This window comes from Etheostoma spectabile, chromosome 14 (genome assembly GCF_008692095.1).
Source record: "Etheostoma spectabile isolate EspeVRDwgs_2016 chromosome 14, UIUC_Espe_1.0, whole genome shotgun sequence".
NCBI classification, from domain to species: domain Eukaryota; kingdom Metazoa; phylum Chordata; class Actinopteri; order Perciformes; family Percidae; genus Etheostoma; species Etheostoma spectabile.
In genome coordinates this window covers 21985174-21996247 of record NC_045746.1, presented here as the reverse complement: position 1 = coordinate 21996247, position 11074 = coordinate 21985174, and the positions used below count along the sequence as shown (strand labels likewise).

General features: G+C 42.8%; 1 protein-coding gene across 3 annotated transcripts in view; it reads left to right on the top strand.

Annotated features, from left to right (window-relative positions):
- phf14 (PHD finger protein 14) overlaps positions 1–11074 on the top strand; it is a 102728-nt gene that overhangs the window by 61529 nt on the left and 30125 nt on the right. The window contains exon 18 of one of the 3 annotated variants that reach the window (XR_004334933.1): positions 1–211. This exon is cut by the window's left edge and continues 2238 nt beyond it. The exons of the other annotated variants lie outside the window; for them this stretch is intronic. The gene's annotated coding sequence lies outside the window, so the exon portion shown is untranslated. Of the gene's footprint in view, positions 212–11074 lie in introns of those variants that run through there. 3 annotated transcript variants of the gene reach the window in all.

The following is an 11074-nucleotide window of genomic DNA, read 5'->3' as shown; positions in this document are numbered from 1 at the left end:
GCTTTCTTTTAATTGCCTAACATTTGTTCACGTTTGTTTACACCCATGCTTTTAAGGGAATATTTCTGATGATGTACTGTGTTACTGTGATACTGTATGAAGTAAGAATGTGAATGTCGCTGCTGTTGTGTATGTGAAGTGTCTCAGCCTCTGGCCTATAGCTCTTGAAAATTAAGCGGAGCTTTAATAAACTCTTGACTTTTTCACCTTATTGCCGCAGTGATAAATGAGTGTCAGCCAGCTAATTAATTGTTCGAACGGTGCGACTGCGGCAGTCCGTTTGTGCGTGTAATGCCCTCTGTCATTTGTGATTTATCACCTGGGAAGTGGCCTTCTTGTTGGGCGGGGTGGCTCAGACAAGACTGTGCTTCTCAGCCCACATACAGTACAGTCCAGAACTGATCTGCGGGATTCTCTCACTGACGAGGTTTGATCAACATAGACTTTCTCTTACAAACCATGAAAACTGTTACTGTTAAAGTATTGCAGCTGCTCATCGCCAATATCAGATCCCCTTTACTTTTGCTCATTTCCTAACTAAGCATCTAACTAAAATGAAAGGCGTCTCTGTGTTTCGGTCAGTCCTTCAATTTTCTCGACAACCAATCATCTGACGGCCTTCACACTTGGCGGTATTGGTGTATTACCGAGGACCCAGGTGCCGTGACCCGGGCGAGCTCTTGAGATTTACAGGACATATTACTGCGTGGTGTATTGAGAGGGGACCCCCACGCCACCAAATGGCATGCTCTACGGTGCACACAATCCCCAAAAACAAATGCAACAATAAAAAAGGCTGCATCCAGTTTACACAACGAAAGTTCTCCAGGCCTCTAGGGAGAGCGCTAAGTGGAACGGCATGATTTTCCACCCCTCATTTGCATTTCTTTTCTGGGACTGTGTGCTTTTCTTTTTGCATTGTTTCTGTAATTGCAATGTGTTTGTGTACTTGGTTGTGTCGTGTGTATTTGCAGCTTGTTTGCTAAATGCTGCGCATGTGTTGTCAAATTTTCTTTTCTGAAACTCAAAGATTTAAAACCTGAGCTATGTAACTTGCATAATGAGTGCTTTTGTTCCCTGGAATAGTCTGGTTCCTACAAAGCTAACTGTTAGCAAACTCTAGCATTGCAAGCGAAAGCAACTACTGTATTTTCTGGATTATAAATCACTCCGGAGTATAAATTGCATCAGTCAAAAAAATTTATAATGAAGAGGGAAAAAAAACACATATACTGTATATACGTAGATAAGTTGCATTTATTTAGAAATTTATTTCATAAAATTCAAGACCAACATCCCCTCGGAGCATGAATATTCTCAGTAGACGCTTATGGTGCTTACCCACTGCTACTGCGTAAGGTGAGCGTGGCTGGTCTTCATAGCACCACCGCAGGAAACTGCCATGACCGAGAGAGAGACAGACACACACACACACACACACACACACACACACACACACACACACACACACACACACACACACACACACACACACACACACACACACACACACACACGTCGAAGGTGTGTTGTTTTTGGTTCTTGTTATGTGGCTGTTTGACAGAAGACACAGTTTGTTTCAAAAGAAGCTGGAGAAAGCAACAAAAACACAGCTGGCTAAACTATTTTAATATGCCGGGTTTTTTCAGGACCCCCCCTCGTCTATCTCTAGCAATGATGACGCCAGGATTAGGGACAATTCTCTCCGACCAATCAGTAATCTGCAGGATTTCACGTCACCTTTTGGTATCGGCTCAGCTCGCTTGGAACCTCGACTGAGGTGGTACCAGAAAAAAAGTACCTTTTGGCAGGTACCGGGGCTTCTTTTTTGTAATGGAAAACCAAAAAAGGCGAGTTGAGTCGAGCTGATACCATGTAATGGAAAAACGCCATTAGTTCATGAGACATCTGTCTAAATGTCCGCAACACATGTGTTTAGGCCACTACTGAAATTTATATTTGAGAGTTAAAATATACAACATTACAGTATATTGGTAGAAATGCATGGCATTAGTTGAGCTTTAAAGGTACAGTTCACCCTAAAATCTAAAATACATGTGTTTCCTGAAGTGTAATTTATTAATCTAGGTTGTTTTTGCGTGAGTTGCCCAGTGTTATTGGCCATAGAGATGTCTGCCTTCTCTCCAGTATGAATGAAAACTAGTTGGCACTCAGCTTGTGGTGTTTAAAGCTCCAAAAAATGACAGGGCTACTCAAGATAATCCGCAGTACTGGTTGGGAGCAGTTTCATGTAGGTACTATCTTTCTTTCTACCAAAATACACCCACTAACCATATCACCGTGCAGAAGGAAGCCACCTCAGCTAAGCTATAACGTTAGCCAGATCAGGTGAGCTGATCTCTGCAAGCTAACAATGTCTGATCACAAGGAATACGTGCATGAGTATGCTTCCTTCAATGAAAACATATGCATTTTAGATTTTGGGGTGAACTGTCCTTTAAAGGGTTAATTGCAGACCTTGGTATTGGCCTTTTGACAAAACATTCTAAGCACAAAGTCCACTCCCTGGAATTTATTTTGGAGCTTTCAGCCAGTAAGTGGATCCAGTTCTTGATATTTTGCAGTTGGCCAGTTTTTGCCAGAGGAGACTGCTGTCCGCAGTCGTATAGAAGAGTCAACTTAAAATGTAGCCACGTATTACAAACAAAAAGGCACTTTGTCTGCATGTGGCTGGGCAGACTTTGTTCTTTAAACAATTGTGGGAGAAGACAGACAGAGACATTTTGGTTTTCAACGTGGCATCTCCGTGAGATGGAACCAGCTTACCGTGGTGAACTGTAGATGCCCCAATCCCTCATCCTCGACCCTGCCGTCTATGGGGACCGAACAGCAACCGACACACTAGAGATCAGTTTGGCTACAGCTGGTTTCTGGTTAGGGGATGAGACTGGGGCCAGGAGGCTCAGGAAGGGGAGGGGCAAAGAGAGAAAAGCTAGCAGGGAGGCTTCTGGAAAGCAGTAACCTTTCCGATGATGAGTGCGTTTCCCATTACTGCTCTGACACCGGATCCGGGGAGATGATTTAATGGCGGCATTTTGTTTTCGCTGACTTCACCCTTTTTGTCTCCTATTAAAACAGAAAACACAATAGCTGGGACTGGGGCTGTGGGAAGTATGGCCGAGCAGCTAAAATCTATTACTCCCCAGCTTCTTCTCTCGTCTCTTTATCCCACTGATTCCGCCACAGTGTGGGTTTGCTCCAATGCTTCCTGAGGTACACACTCTTCCCTCTCCCTTCCTTAACTGGTTTCTGTCTTATCCTCTTTTATCTGCACTTTGTTGACTCCTACCCCATATTTAATCATTACACACGGAACAGGAGCCACAAAGCCACACGGGGGCCTTATATCATAATTGGTTACCTCATCATATACTTATTTTATTGGCGTTGCAGTGGTCTACAAGCTGTTAGTAGTTTTTCTAGTGGAATTTCCATAGCGATGTACCAATAGAGTTTTTGACCGGGTCAGACACTACAAAGCTTGATTTTGTCCCACAGAGGTACGGGCACAGACCTACTGAAATACACTCTTTTCCAGGGTTGTAGCCAGTTCACTGGGGCCCCCTGCTGGAAATAGAAAGTCACATGCCTTCAGTGACATACAAAGCACTAGGTGAGAGCTGTAGACTTCACTCCCCTTTCCTTTCCCTTCCATCCCAGCTGTGCATGAGTTGTGTCCAGATTAGCTAATAAAGGCAGCCACTCTGACTTGGCTTTCTCCATAGGTGCGACTTCAGCAATCCATTCATTTCTTCCACCTCTTGTAAAACAATGGCTCTTTTCTAATGTTGCCGGGACCCAAAAGTAAATCAAAAAAGTAGGAGGCTCACAAAGTCCAATAATCCACTCCTTTCTATGGAAAGACACCAGCACACTTTGTCATGGATGAGAGTCAATGGCTGAGTGCTTTGTGTCATATTGATTTCTGTCATGTGGCCACTCCCAAGGTAATTGCATTGCCCACTTGTGATAAATTCATTGCCTCGTTTCAGCCACTGGGCTCAGGCACCAGAGCTGCTGGAGAGAAAAGAAGTTTTTTTGCAGGCCACAAACCTACTGTCAATACGTAGACCCATGACTGTGGGTACAAAGCAGGTGGGAAGCAACAACCATCAATAACCCCTACAGGTTCTGTGTCTCATTATTAAGGTTCTTAAGCTCAGTGCTTTGTGTAGTCTTTTTATTTTATTTTTGCCATTGTTTTTTGCAGTCTGGTTTGGTTTTGATAAGGAAAGTGAACATGGAAGCCGATTCCTAATATCTACTACTCAAGATGTTCAGCACCAGAGAAGCTAATCCAAATAGGCACAATTATTGTAAACAAGTAAAGTTGGTACCATTCAACTGAAACATCATCGCTTAAAGCAATACTTTGTCACTTTTAAAAGAAGACGTTCTTTATCTTAAAAATGAAAAAGAAACAAAACACACCTTGGCTCAATTCAACACACTTTTGTCTTGCTGTTACACCCCTACTTATTCCTGTATGAGCGGTAGCTTAATGTTAAAAAAAACATGTCCATAGACTTGTTCAGTGTGCGCAATGACTATTGTTTCTCATACTTATTATTATTCCTCCTTTTTTTGTCCCACTACTAGTCACGGAGTGTTGCCAACACGTGGACACAAAATACATCAAAACGTGTGTAATGATCGGGAATTGTGTGCAACTTCTCAAAGAGATTTGCCGCATGGTTTTCACAAAAAATTTACTTTACTATTGTTCTGCTAACAAGTTGCTAACATTTGCTAAGGTAAGTTACCTTTTGTTAACCTTTTTTCTATAATGTCGGAGTGCAGTTTAGTGCCAATTTTGACCAATGAGGTAGAGCAAGAGCGTGAAACTTGCCAAAAAATAAGGCCAGGGCGAGCTGTTTTCCAAACAGGCAACACATTGCCCATCCTGTCTGCTGATGCACTAAGCAGGTTAGAACATCATTGAGAAACAATCTGATATGTTCTCTGTAACAGACATTCCATAATTAGTAGGGCTGTAACAAAATGCAAATTGAAACGCTATCGGAGGTGTAACGTTACGAATGGCTGCTGTTCTGACTCAGGTGCTTGGGTCCGTTTCCCGACGGTTCAGTAACACGCCGTTAGCTTCCTTAGCACCAGAGTTAAGTGCTAACCCGGGCTGGCTGCTAGTTGGGTGGGGGCTGACTGTGGATGTGTCCCCGAGACTGAGCCAGAAGACAGAGGTGTGCTAGCTAGCTAGCTAAATTACCATTAGATTAGTCATCTATCTGTACAGTTAACGTGTTGGTTAGCCCAGAGTTGTTAACCGTGGTCAAAACAATCATACTAAAGATAACTGAGCGTGTTGAACAATGTTGTAATCTTACGTTACCCACCAAGAATTACATTAACATTAGCTACTTGTCAACCAGCACCTTTACTGTAGGCACCAAAGCACTCTTCCTCTTCGTTCCCTCTACAGGTTGGGAGCGGCATTGTCCATTACTCTTACCATTGCTATTATTCTTATGTCTCATTCCAACAAGTTAATGAACCACTGAAACGATTTTGGAAACATTATTTTAAGGTACAAAAGAATCTTTGGTGTTGGATCGATAAATATTGAAATCCATCAATATCAATAAATAAGGTATCTGTTGTATAACTGTGTTGCAAAGTGGGATGTAATCAATGACAAAACAATGCCATGTGGTAGGAAAAAAGTTGTATTATGTTTACTGACCCCCCCCCCCCAATTGTATCAAATCGTGGGTCAAAAATTGTGACACGAATCAAACCCTGGCTTTGGTGTAACATTACAGCCCTAATACTTAGTTAGCTTTGGCAACTTGTACTACTGTTTGGCTGCGTTTAACCCTTATCTCATAATTGTCACACAGTGGCAAGGCTAGGTCAGCGTAAGTGTTGCCTTTGCAAAAGTTGCATAAGCTTGCTTCAAGTACTTTATGCTGGTTTCTTCAGTGTTATGTACAAAAGACAGAATGCTTGTGCTGATCAACTGCCATTGAGACGTCCACACTAAAGCAATAAAGGCTTTGTGTAAATCAACAGATACAGTTTAGAAATGACCTTATTACAGACTTAATGATAAAAAAAAAATATGTTATGCGACATTATTTCTTGGTCTAGAGATGAACTAAGTACAGACTGCTTTTAATAGATGACATTCTCAAACACAAAAAGCATTTATACAGAAATGCTTTTGCTTGGAGTTTAACTACTTCTCCAACATGGTTCCCTTAGAATGAATTATCTCACTACAGTCCCCACCTCCGAAGGACTCACATTTAGCCACGTCCTTTTTATTTTCTATCCAGCTGACTCAGTCTTATATTGAGTCATGAATGTCCTCATTGGTGTGATTTAATTTAGTTGTGGTGATACGTCACTGAATATTTCTGCAGCATGTGTGGATGAATGGAGGCCCTGTGCAGATCCTCGAGCGGTAGCGCTTACTCTTCATGACACCTGGATGGCAATGTGACAGTGATGTGGATGAGATCAAATGAAGCCAGCTTAGATATGTGGGCCATGAAGCCCCGCTTGCCAATATGGGTCCCGGGGTCAAACCGTGGTGGGGGGGGGGGGGGGGGGGGGGGGGGGGATCTGAGAACTTCACACAGAGATTAAATACCAAAAGAAAGTGGACACAAATCGGCAACGAGAACAACATGTGTAGCAGACAAAAGCAATCAATCATGTCCCCTCCACCACCTCACCTCCAATAAGATTACATCAATCAATAACCTTTCCTATGAGTGATTGGATTTTGTCTGCTTCTAAAGTGCAAGGGGGAGGAGGGGTGCTCCATTTTCCCAATGATTAAAGCAGGGCCAAATTGCTTTGATAACATCAAGGACCTTGCTGTGGCTGGGCGTGTAAGGGCAGTGTTGGGAGCAGATAGGCTGGTGGTAGCAGGTGACTCAGACAGTGAAGGGACTGAGAACTGCACTGCTCAAGTTAAGTAACAGCCAGTAATTCAACATCTCCAAGAGCCAAATGCTGCAAAAAATGTGACTTTTATGGATTTTTTTTTTTTTCGTCGAACAGGCAAATTATAAATTTTTAAGGTGTATACTTCAACCGGGCACAGGGTCAAACCGTTACCACAGAACAGCAGGAGGGTGATTGGATGGGAATTAAATGTGAGTTGGACAGTAGAGAAGGAAAAGTAAAGGTCCGTGCAAGACCGATGTGTTCAAGCCCCTTCTAGTGGATGTACTACTCAACATTCATGCCAGCTTAAAGGACACATTGTAGAATGTTGACAGTGACAGTTACATCATTTGAAAGTGACTTATCTATTTCCGTATGTAAAGGGAGCAGAAATGATCCTACCAGTGTGACTCTCGGGATGGTAATGTGGGTCTGTCCACCACTTTGATTCCGATTGAAATATCTCATCAACTACGACATGAATTGGCACAAATTGTTTGCAAACTTGTTATGAAATCTTGACCTTTTGAATAGAGTTCTATGGGTAAAATCCTAAACAAAGGTATTGCTCAACATACTACTCACCGGTACCCTGGAAATCCAGAGTTCTTGCAAGAACACAATTAGAATTTGCTCAGCAAATTACTCTGCCATCAAGTAATGCTGCTCATTAACTATACCCTTGTAGCCGAGCTGCACCAATCAAATCGGTGTATCTGATATAGGCGGGGCCAGAGGCGAGCTGCACCAATCACATCGGTGCATCTGATATAGGCTGGCCAGAGGCGAGCTAAACAGATGATGACAGTTTAATCTACCAGTTAGCTTCGCTGTTAGCTAAGTGTATGGGGCTCTGGATACGTCAACCCATGTATTGTTGTGATTGGTCGTAGTGTTATCCAATTGCATGCAATGACATTTTCAAATGCATCCTTGGTGCCGCCCCTCAAGATGGCCGACTTTCATTACTCAATGCCAGACCCTTAATAATAATCAACCAGAAATGTTAGGGTGAGGTCTGGACCCCAGAGCAAACACCAACTGGAGTTGTGTTGGTCAACTCTCAGGGACCTGAAAAGCAAGTATCAAACGCCAAACACAAGTAGCTTTGTGGGCAGATATAGGGTGCTGTTGCTATTATACCAGCGGGATAAATGACTCTTGCGCCTGACGCAAATCTAAAATGGGTTGTTCAGAAGTAGCTACTTTACTCATAGGTGTGGTTTGGGCGTTAACGTGCAAAAAACCAATCGGAGCATCTTCTCACATTCCCTTTAAAAACAGGAGCGCCTTTTCCATGGCGGATTGCTATTGTAATGGTGGATCCTTAATACATCCATTTTTCTTTTTCTTTCATTTTTCTTTTTGACAAAATATAAATAAAGAAATGTCACAAAACATACTTCCCTATGTTGTGGGCTGACTCTCACTGAATCAGGAGGTTATAAATGCATGGTGATATTTTTGCAATGTAATCATTAGAGTGAGATTACCTCTTTATAGACTATGCAGCTCTTCTGTCTCTCCACCTCGCGCTGCTGCTGCTGTGACCTTTGGGTTAAGTGGCATCGGTACATGCAGTTCAACATCACATCACCCTAAGTCCTCTGATAGTTCCTCATTTATGTCACCAACACATCCACGATTCATGGAAATGTTGTGTAAAACAAGGTCATATTTTTCCTTGTATTTATGTATGGTTTGCGAAAATGGGAACTGCTGGGTCCGGGAAATGAGAGAAGCAAAGTGTATGCGTGTTGTACACACTCTACATTACGGCCAAGCACGCGCCCTTAATATACCGGCTGAATAACGTGCCACTGACTTGAGAATAGGTTTTTTCCTGGTCTGTGGCAGATTTTATTTTTGGAAAGTGCAAAATAGCACTAGGGAACGTTTGTGCCGGAACATGCCTCCTCTTTTTGTTCATCCCCTAATTTACCGACGTGAGTCTGTGGAGGGAAAAAGTCCGCTGTGCGTCGGGTGCTAAATGGGAATGATACATGCGTCGGTGTACAAAGTCAATTGCGCTGGGTGTAAGATAGGGCCCATAGTGTGAATGCGTTGATCTCTCTGAATGTGAAGCTCCATTTTTGCACATTTTAGCCCACCATTCATGGATAAATGAAGATTAAAAACCACTATATCACAAATACAGAAAACCCTGTGTCTGCATCATTTAGAAGTGCTTTAATTCACAGATCTTCCTCGCTATACACAAGGGTTCATTAAGGTAAAGGAATTAGGGAAGCATGTGTGCAGTCGTCACAGTCTTGCCAAATTAAAAGAGCCCTCCCGTGAGTTTGGAAGGTCTTTAAGACTCTCCAGCAGCGAAACTGACGAGTTTGCTCCTTCCTTTACGCCTTAGTTGGAGATTCATGTGAAATCAATTGGCGGTTTGTGTGCAACAATAGGAGTGTGCTCATTAGCGGAGTACACACACTTTGGTCATTTGTCTTCTATTCACTAGGTGGCCGGAGGGCACTTACAATTCCCATCGTTTCCCAGGCAGATATGCCTGCTCAGCCCATCCAAGATTCTTTACTGTTAGAATATGTGTGTGTGTGTGTGTGTGTGTGATATCCACCTGCCTTGGCATATTTTTGTGCTAATGGGCAGCAGCTGTTAGCGTATGCCCCTAAAACTCATAAGCTGCCAATTATCTATACCAGTTAAATTTCTACCCAGATTTTAGTAAATCTACCACACAATATGTAAACACTACTGTACACTATCAGAGCAGACCTATCCACAGCTTTTCTTAGCCGAGTGCCAAAGGGCTATTTTCCATAACTTTATGCTTATTAGAGTTTGGCTAGGCTCAGTCTAAATCGAGGTCCCTAATGTGTTCTGTTGGTTGCTTACAGGATAATTCTGGTTTATTGCAACTTGGATCTTATTTTTGTGCTTTTGGCCATCATTCCTATTGATATGTTACCAAGTTAATTGCTGACATAAGGGATCAACTCAAAATGTAGTGGTCCAGTGTGAGAAATACTGTATACGTACAAGGACAGATGACCAAATGCCCCAATAAATCTCTGCTTCTATCTGAGGGTTATAGTTTGTATTCTTCATTCTGAGTTGTTGAAAGCAGAAGGTATTACCAGCTAACATGAGCCTGTTAAACACAACTGGTCTAGGTCAGGGGTTTCAAAGTGGGGCTCGGGGAACGCCAGGGGTCCTTTATGGGGTTCCAGTGGGGCTCGGGAACAATTGGGAATCCTTTATTTTTGCTATAATTTCATCATAAGACAATGCAATGACAGAATGTATGACTATTTTTCTCATGGATTTCATACACATTCTGTAATAAAACATCTTCATGTAAAAATCAAATGGGGACCCTGCAACAAAATCTCAATCAAATGGGGGTCCATGGTCTAATTTGGCTGATTTTAAGGCTCCTTGACGTGAAAAGGGTGGGAACCACAGCCTAGGTGGCCTATGGTCCTGTTAAAGGGATCCTTCCTGGATGGGGGAAAAATGTGCTCTGGTTTATCAGCATTTCTTTAAACTTGTCTTGGGCGGTGCAAAGCTCTGCTTGGAGCTGCTGCAAAATAGCCTCGGGGAGGAACTTACGTTAGCGTTCAAGAGAAAACTCAGATTGGACAGATAGTCTAGCTAGGTGTCTGGATTTACCCTGCAGAGATCTGAGGAGCAGCCTGTTTAGTAGCCTGGAGTCTTGTTCTTTGCTGCCTTTGCTGGTGCATTGCAGCATATCTTGGTTTTTAACCACCACCTGTTGATCAGTGGAATAGTGTGACATTATTGGTAGAAATGTGCATTGTCTAACCTGCGTATATGTGCATGTATCCTTTTTGTGTGTGCGCGCAAGATGAGGTCCCTCTTTAGAAAATCAAGCTCCATAGTGGGTATAAGGAGGCTTTCACACTTACCTTGTTTTTTCCAGACTTTCGGACTTTTCAGATTGAGCTGAACCAAAATTACAGGTGTGAAACCTCCCTCCGACCACGGTGCGGACCACACAGCCAAAATTAGATCCGACCAAAAGAGGAAGTCTCGCTCCGGATCAAACTGAACCATGGTCCGGTTTGTTCCTAGTGTGAAAGCATTATTTGGATGGTTCTGACTTTGGACCAAAGGAAGTTCTGGCAGGCTATCATTATGTTATAAG